Source organism: Pyxicephalus adspersus, chromosome Z (genome assembly GCF_032062135.1).
Source record: "Pyxicephalus adspersus chromosome Z, UCB_Pads_2.0, whole genome shotgun sequence".
Classification (NCBI taxonomy): domain Eukaryota; kingdom Metazoa; phylum Chordata; class Amphibia; order Anura; family Pyxicephalidae; genus Pyxicephalus; species Pyxicephalus adspersus.
Genome location: NC_092871.1, coordinates 18,838,770 through 18,847,653, shown reverse-complemented (window position 1 = coordinate 18,847,653; position 8,884 = coordinate 18,838,770). Strand labels below are relative to the sequence as shown.

The 8,884-nt window shown below is 32.9% G+C and overlaps 1 pseudogene; it reads right to left on the bottom strand.

The window, feature by feature from the left end:
- Positions 1 to 502: 502 nt before the first annotated feature.
- LOC140343936 (olfactory receptor 6C3-like) lies at positions 503 to 1,443 on the bottom strand (annotated as a pseudogene).
- Positions 1,444 to 8,884: the final 7,441 nt, after the last annotated feature.

Below are 8,884 nucleotides of genomic sequence, written 5' to 3'. Positions count from 1 at the left end.
AGTTTGTGAATGAGTAGAATGTAACATAAAAAAGTAGCACTTACACAAAAAATCATCAAGCATTAAAGATTCAAACTGACCTGTAAAATGGACTGGAGATGCGCAAAGAACAGGACGCAGGTGTGCGCTAATCAATTGCTATCACCTCACCGTTGAGGTTAACATCTATTCCTTGATCGCGCAGCTGAAAATTAATCGCCTTAGTTGGCATATTCGAGATCTTTGCTCATTTTTGCAGGAAACTGGCAGGCGGGTCCACTAGAACTCAGCCCTGACTCGAGGTAATAGAGCTCGCCGGCCGTCTCATACGTATGCGTGTCGAGCGTACACACATTTTATTGATAAATCAAGCCCATAATGCCAGAGTATTAATTTACTTTTTGCAATGATAGTTGTCTTGATTGGATTTTTGGTTCTACTTGTAGCTGCCACTTATTATTATATATTACATGGTTATAGTTCTTTTTTGTATGTTTGCTAAAATAACATAGGCATTTGAGACTCACATATGAACTTTACACCAGTGTAATTTTCCCATCATAGCTAACTTTACATCTTTATTTTTTAGGCTGTAGATCAAAGGGTTTAGGATAGGGATTGCGGCTGTGTTAAATAAAGAGAAAAACTTATTGGACTTTGTAGTGTCTTGTGAAGTAGGCTACAAGTACTGGATGAAAAGAGTTGAATAAAGAAGTATGACAACAGTGAGATGTGAAGAACATGTGTAAAAGGCTTTCCGTCTGCCAGTATTGGAATGAATCTTCAATATACTGGAAATAATAAAAATGTAGGAGGTGAATGTTAACAGAAAAGGGGTGAAAGTAATGAGAAGAAATCCTTCAGTTAGGCTCAGGACCTCCAAAGGTGTTGTGTCGCTACAAGAAAATACCATGAGAGGCACAAGATCACAAAAGAAATGACTTATTACATTTGACTTATAACATGTGAAACCAGACAATAGGGTTATATAAGGTATAACTTCTATCATTCCTAAAAGCCAACAGACATTTGCCAACAAAATGCATATTTTAGGGTTCATAATTAAATAATATTGCAAAGGGTTACAAATGGCTACATAGCGATCATAACTCATGGCTGTTAGGAACAGTAACTCATCACAAATCAGGAATCCAAAAATATACATCTCAGAAAGACAAGCACATAGTAAATTGTGCTATCCCCTGTTAAAAAACTAAAAAGACTGTTATGTAGTGTGACGGTTGTAGAAAACAAATCCAAGATAGATAAATTGGCTAGGAAGAAGTACATTGGAGTATGGAGATGACGATCCAGGCAGACCAGTAGAAAAATGGTCATGTTACCACTAAGGGAGAATAAATATATAAACAGCACCAGAAAGAAGATCAGAGTCTGTAGTTCAGGGAGATCTGAAATTCCTTTAATGATGAAAAAGGTCACCATGGTTTGATTGCTCTGTTCCATTATGTGTCTGAACTGACTAAAATGAAAAATGTAAGAAATGTTGAAAATATATGAACAAAACATTTAAATAACAAAAAGGCACAGATGTTTGGTTTGGTTTAGTAATTAACATTATTAAATGCTAAAATGGAAAGTGGAAAAGAGAAGTTATCCAAATATCAGTACCAAATATCCAAACTAAAAGACCATTTGTACAGAAATAAATAAAAATAAATTTACAAACACCATATAGGTTAAGATACAAAGTTTGACACATATATCTGTTTACAGATTGAAATATAGGGTGACTATTTAGGTTTTTCACCCAAGATTCTGATAAAGAAATATAATTACATAGCAATCTATGTTTAAAAACATTAAATATAATGTTTTTTAATCCTAATATTGCATGATAATCATACTATAATGCTATGTTAAGGTTCTAGAACGGAGTCCATGCATTTAGCGGTCCATAGGTCCAAAAATGTTTTTGATCATTGTGCTGAGTGAATTCTGATAGAAAATTTTAATGGCTCTATTGATAAAATAGGGAATCTTACATTCCCTCAAGCATTCTGCAGTGAATAGCAAGTACTGCATTTTAAAAACACAAAGACCTAGAAGATTCTAACCAAGGAATGTTTAAGGGAATGTCAGATTTCTTGTTTTATAAATAAAGCCCCATAAGAATACATTGCTAAAAACCTAGAAAAGTCATGTTACACATAGGAATACTTTTGTCTTTTTGTTCCATGGTGAGGCCTTTTTTTTTAAATAATTTTTGCTACCAAGTTAGAGCATCAATACACTCCAATAAGGGTTTCCATGCATTCATTTTTACTATTCTATTTATTTCTTTTTTATTTGTAATGAAAAACTTGTAAATAAACATTTGTAATGGTTACCTTAATCAGAGGGGTTTTTCAGTCTTGTGTTGAAAAATGAGTTTGATTGATCTATAGACCCCCTATTGTTTCAGATTTGTTTTTACAAATCTATTCTGAGTAGTGTTGTACTGGCCTAAATAGGTATTTGTTTGCAAATGAGTAATAGGAACATAATTAGATAAATTAATAAGACACATAAAAAAGCAAACACAAAAAACATAATATAATACTAGTTAAAAAAAAAAAGATTGTTCATTGGATTGGTTTGAACAAACATTTGTGAAGTTACATCACACACATGCCTACAATCAATGAAGTTGATTCTCCCTACTCTAGTAATATCCTTTTAGTAAAACAGTTTATGTTGTATAGTCAAAGTTGGTGAACACCCGACCATCACACTTGTTGAGCATGTTGAACATACCATTGAAAAATCACAAACATTAGCATGGAGATGGATTTCCATCCATCTATCTATCTATCTATCTATCTATCTATCTATCTATCTATCTATCTATTATAAGTTTGCAAACCTGGTATTAGAAAGTACAATATTGTATCATACACATAACCAACCAAAGTAGCATACCAACATATATTTTGCCTTTTAGATTTTGTTTTACAGTACAAGGATTTTTTAAAAATAATGATAAATAATACATAAATAATTCTATTTCAATAATACCTTTCTAGATAGTGCCAATGGTCCTTTGTAATTTAGCTTAGTTCCTGTTTATATTATTTTATAGCATGGGAGAACACCATAAGATAATTCTTATTCCCATAAGATGAATTTGTTTCCATGTTTTTGCATCATGGCTGTAATTATTATTTTTGTGGTGGAGCATTTTTAAAATTTAAGACATATTTTTTTATTGTGTTTGTCACATTTTATTTGAATTTGCAGTTAGTCAAAAATCAATAGGGAAAAATAATGAATGCTAAAGAGCACTGCTTGCAAATGTAAGCCATTGAATATCAATGGGGTTTAGCAACACACTCTTTCATTGTCTGTGGTGGGCTTAAACAATTTAGGAATTTTACATTCTCCAAACTTTCTAAAAATCATGAAGTTTGGGGAAATTTGTTTTGTCTTTTATTATGTGTCAAAAGTGAGTGTAGGTACAACATTTCGCATTTTTGTAATATATTTTGGCTAACAATTAGGGATTCAAAGGATGTAAAATTATGGTACATTTTGATGGGTTTTCAGTGTGCAACTGACTTAAAACTGACTAAATAACTTCTAAATGATGGTAAAGTGAAATAAAAAAATGATATACACTTGGATCTATTTATAAATGTTTCACTGAAGATTAACCCAAATTTTACTCAAAATTCACACATTTATGACTTATGATTAAAAGTTGATTCAAACATAAGCTAATTAAATTCAATGTAATGTAAACATTAATAAATAGACCTCAACATTTTGTGCCTAAAATTTAGATTTCAACATGCAGTGTATTATGGGAGTATGATGTAACTAAAGGGGTTCAAATATTGCAACATTAATTCAATATTGGTAAATATTGCAATTTGAAGTAGATGGTGTTATATGCTGGTAAAAGTTTTTTTTTTTTTTTGTAAATTTGGTTTCCAACCTTATGTGATCGCTAGTTCCTCTTTAAGCACGAAAATGTTGGATATGGATTACTGAAGTGTGAGAAAAAATAAATATTGAAGCAAAGGATATACATTGGATTACTATTTGTTCACTTTATTTGAGTTGTTTACTATGAGACTTATCTGACTTGTTTCAGGAATAATCCAGGGAACATCCGATTGTGTCATGGAATCAGGAAGGATTTTTTTTTCTGTTGGAACAAATTGTACCAGGGTTTTTTTTGCCTTCCTCTGAATCAACTTTGTCCATAGGGTTTTTAATTTGGGACATGTCTATTTCCCAAGTGGTTGAACTTGATGGACTTTCTTTTTTGGGTCTTTTTTCAACTTGACATACTATGTTTTTAGATTTTTTTGTTATGGTGTATGTTTTATGTTAGCACCACTTTAACTTAACAGACAGTGGAGTTCAGAACGACTAAATTAGGCATTTTAAAGAACAAATCAGAGAAAATTGGACAAATAATTATTTATCCTGTATCTCTTTTCTTTTTATAGCCGTTTAAATACCATGCTAACCCAAGTCCGGGTCCCAAGGTCAAATTGTAAATTTACCAGTTTATGTTTAAAGCATTAATTGCAATATATTTTTAAATTATATTTATTTGGTTATATATTCCTTGTTATGCTTTATTGTATTTGAAGTTTAATCCACCTTTTTCATGCCTACGCTGGTGAATTTTTAAATGAAACATTTCCTATTGCATTCTATACCTCATTTTAGATCCAGTGACATAATCACTTTTTTTTGCACTGCAGACAGATTTTGGCTAATGAGAAGGACATTACACCTTAGACTATCACACCACACTACCTTAATACTCCTAAGAAGAACTAAATACAAAAAATTAAAAAAAATGGGATCAAGCAGATTGTTTTTTTGCAGAAGGAACAGCACCTATCCTCATTCTGTTGTGGATGCTGAGTTTGCAAGTTTACAGGTTTGCAAGACTAAAGGGAAGGCTAATTTCAGAATTACTGATTGCTACAATTTAATTGCAATTTTCAAGAGATCCTTTAATCTTTAGAGATTTTACCAGATACAATATAATGTAATACTTTGATTTAAAATCTGCCAGTGTGCGTGCGCTGCAACACCGTGTAAGTGAAACTAATGGTAATGAATGTTATTATTTCAGATTTCCTGGATCTAATACCTAAGTAGCATAAGCTATTCATGTTGAAATTACACCAGGACTGTTCTAGTAAAAGAAGAACAGGAATATATTTAGCCTGTCTGTCTATTCATACCTCAGTCTGCTACAGGCAAATTGTCTTCTTCACTTGCTTGTCTGAATACATGTCTTTAATGCCTTGAGACAAAAATAAAGATTGTTAAGCTGCAATGCCCTCTATTCAATGGTTATTGGAGTACACAGGTAGCTAGTAGCAGACAGCTTCTGCATGAGTTCAAAGCAAATGCATGTTAAATATTAATTCATGATGTCTATGCTTTATTGGTCATTGATGATTACATTTTTATTGCATATCTGTTTAAAGAGTTTAATACATATTTTAATCAAATGACAGGTACAGTTGATGATAAGTTTAGTAAAAGGAATACATGGACATGCTTGTACTAAGCGAATATTCATAATTGTGCAGCATGGAACAGTTATCCCTGCCCTTTAACTGGAAAAATTAAAAAACTCCTACTAAAATATCAAAAGATTAATGGCAAGTTGAACGTACAAATTTATTGTTAATTGTGGTATCAGTTTTCTGTATTTTGAGCCCCAATTAACACTGGTCCTGAAATTTGACGTAAATAGCCCAGTTGGGGCTGATAGTAAGATCCCTTATTCTACAGCAAGGGGGGTCTCCTTGCATGTATAAGTGGGACTGCAAGTATCAGGAAGAGTCAAAAACAGCACAAAACACTAGTTTCCATAGTAAAATAATAAAAAAAAACTCACTCACCTTTACTTTTGTAGGTCCGTAGATCCCTCTAGTGATTTCCTGGATCGGGTCCTGTGTCATCCTGGTATCCTCCAACCATCCCCATTGAAAAAAAGCTCCTGTGCACGTCTGCGTCACAATGATAAAGACATAAAGGGGGTCTACCATTTAAAAAAAAAAAAAAAAGGTAATTTTTAATTTACATAAAAGGGTTGTCTACGCTATTTAAGGTAACATCTTTAGTTTAGGTTCGCTTTAATAAAAAGTTATTAATTATCTTTATTGGATGCATACATTGGTCCAAAACAGCAAGATCACATGACTTGGTTTACCCCAGGAAGTGCTCATTTTCATATCCTCTAGAGTCAGGCAGGGAGAAAAACTGGTATTTCTTTACACATATTGAGGAAAATGTCAGCATTAGCTTTCAATTCTATTATATCTGCAATTATACACTCTATACACTATACTAGTTATAACTAATATAAACTGTCCTCAACCAATCAGATCAGTGTTCTCCCCAGCCCCTTTTAGCTGGACGCACCACCCAGCACTTTTCAGCTACCACCCGGCTGTTTTTGGTTGGTTACTGATGAGTTGGGTCACAACTCAGGGGCTTCCACCCGCCTACAATTTCTTCCCAGCTTAAAAAAATTTCTGGGTTGGGCACTGCAGATTGTTACATGACAATTGCAAGCACATTTTTGCCAAACACCATAATATACAATGCTTTAAAAACATGCAGGTATTATTGCGATATTATATTTTGCAAATTACCAGCTGCTTTCTTTCTCATGACTTTATGGGTATCAACAAACAACAACTTTTTTGTCACTCCCACCTGAACAAGTATAGTAAGGAGGACACCAGATAGTCACAAGGACACAGGTTAGACCAATGTTTCCCAACATTTATAACGTGGGGGAACCCTTAGAATAATTTTCAGGTCTTCAGGAAACCCCTATTATAATAACCTTATGAAGAATGCCTCTTGCATTGCTGGCCATTGGCAAGAATGTCACCCTTACAGATATCCAAAAAGATCAATGATGTCACTTAAACTGACCTGTGGGGTACAAATTGAAACCCCTAGCAATCTCTGGAGGAACCCTGATTGACAAGCACTGGATTAGGCTGTTGACACAAATCTACTTGTACATCCACAATACATGTATTCATTATTCCATGGTTTTGTATTTAACAAAAAATAAAAACACATAAACTTTGTTAGATAGAAGAGGTAGATGGCTTTGAGGCAACGAAACAGAAACACATATTTACTTATTAAGAAAAAACACTTATTTAATTAGTAAATATTACATGCAGCATATTTAACTATACATGGCCCTACTATGTTTGGATGAAACAATACTGAATTATCATAAGGATTTTATAATCACATAGCTCATATGAATACAATATATAATCATATCACTACTTAAGTTTGTCCCATTTCCCTTTGCGTTTCGCCCTATGGCTTCCTCAGGGGATCCCAAGATTTATATAGGTGGTAATTTCACAGGTACTATAAAAAGAGAGAAGTGTATACACTGACCTTTGCCTATTACTAGAATTGTTAAGGAAAAGGGAAGTAAAAGTATGGTTAACAAGTTATTTTTACAAAACTGAATGTCTGTTATACATCTTTGTAGAGGGATACAGATACGTTTTTGGTTATACACCTAAAATCTTTTTATCTTCTAGCAAATATACATGGCACATTATGTATCAACATAATGAGTCAATATTGACTTATTTTGTAATCAAAGGGATTTCAGATGATCCTCATCTCCAGCTTCCATTGTGTGTTCTAGTTATATGTATTTATATTATCACCCTTTGTGGAAATTTCATCATTCTGCTTCTTGTCATTATGGATTGTAAACTGCAAAGCCCCATGTATTTTTTCTTGGCCAATTTATCTGCCATGGATATATCTTTATCGACAGTTAGCTTTTATAAGCTTCTAGATATTTATATAACAAGAAACAAGACAATTTCTTACTTTGGCTGCATGTCCCAAGTGTTTTTCTATTCTAGTTTAGTAGGCAATGAGTTGCTACTGCTATCAGTTATGAGTTATGACCGCTATCTAGCCATCTGTAATCCATTCCATTATTCCAGGATCATGAGGAAAAAACCTTGTATGTATCTGGCTCTTGTTTGCTGGGTGTTGGGATTCTTAGAACTCATACCATATGTTGTGTTATTGTCTAATATTTCATGTTACAAATCTAACCTAATTAACCATTTCTTTTGTGATATTGTTCCAGTAATGAAACTTTCTTGTAGCAATATACGTGCATTAGAAATTCTTATTTTTACAGAAGGTCTTCTAATTTTGAATCTATGTCCTTGTTTCTTTACATTCGTTCCTTATATGTTTATTATTATATCTGTAATGAAGATCAAGTCCTCTTCTGGAAAATGGAAAGCCTTTTACACATTCTCTTCACACCTCACTGTGGTGGTCATCATCTATGTGACTCTTGGTTGCCAATATCTAAAGCCGGTGTCAAAAGATAATCTGATTTCTAATAAACTATACTCCTTCTTCAACATTGCAGCTGTGCCAATGTTAAACCCACTGATTTATAGTTTAAGAAACAAAGTTGTTAAGGAAGCTTTCATAAGAAAAATAAAGAGACTAGTTCATTAAAACTGAAAAAGAAATATGGTATGGAAGATGTGTTGGCTATTTTATATATGCATTTTATTCTTATACTGATTTTTTTCTTTTATTTACTAAATGTAGTCTATTTTATTTTATTAATTTTCATTATTAAAATAATAACTTCATGTAAAGCAAAATGCCTAATTTAAAAACAGCCTCTTCTTCCACTCACACAGCCAACCATAGACGTAATACAAAAAATAGCAACATGAAGTCTTTTCAAAAATTAATTTTAATAGTACGGTCAGTCTGCTGGTTTCCCATGGAGCTTATTGGTTCCCACCACATATCCCTATGGGCCTCATTTATTAAAGCTCTTCAAAGCTGGAGAAGATTTTATTGACTTTCATCAATGAACCTAGATGATCCAGCAAAC